This window comes from Bufo bufo, chromosome 6 (genome assembly GCF_905171765.1).
Source record: "Bufo bufo chromosome 6, aBufBuf1.1, whole genome shotgun sequence".
Lineage (NCBI taxonomy): Eukaryota > Metazoa > Chordata > Amphibia > Anura > Bufonidae > Bufo > Bufo bufo.
The window spans coordinates 249,272,453-249,273,239 of record NC_053394.1 but is presented as its reverse complement, the minus strand read 5'-3'; positions in this window follow the sequence as shown (position 1 = coordinate 249,273,239).

Sequence of the window (787 nt, the reverse complement as noted above, 5' to 3'; positions counted from 1 at the left end):
CTGATTCCCTTGCTGATGAAGTTGAGAGCTAAAATTAGGGTATGGCAAAAAATTCTGCCAGCAAGAGCGGACAGAATCTCATTAATAAAAATGGTAGTGCTGCCCCAGGTTCTTTATGTCCTGCGCAACTCGCCTGTATGGATCGCAGATAAGTATTTCAGATTGATAGAGCGGATGCTCAATGATTTACTATGGGGGAGGAAGCGCGTGAGACTGAAGACACTTTACTTTTCCATGCCCTACAATCGGGGAGGTCTTAACCTTCCCTACTTCAGGGGCTATTTTGTGGCCTCCCAACTCTGCCTTTTTAACGACTGGGAAAATAGCCCTTTCTGTAGTAAAGTGGTGAAAGATTCTGGCCTTTCTGATTTTTTTACAGTACTGGAATCTGACTACTTATCAAATACATTAAGTGGGTACACACTTTTTTGCAGAATGGCTATAAAGACTTGGCTGGCCATAAGGAGTTGGTGTGGAGTTAAGGCATCACTTATCTGCACCCCATTATGGCATAACCCAAAACTTTTTAACTTAAATGACCTAAGCTGCTGCCAGTATTGGAGGACCAAAGATGTTCAGTACTTACATCAAGTAGTCAGTGGTGGACAAATTTTGCCCCTCACGGAATTTAAGCAAATCTAGGGGAGGTGGCTTGGTACGCATATTTTCAATTGAGGTCAGCACTTTCTAGCACTCCAAATAGCCACTTTTTTACTATAGATACTCCCGTATTTCTACAGGATTTAATTTGTAAGAAAATTGTCACGAGAATTATATCACATTGTTA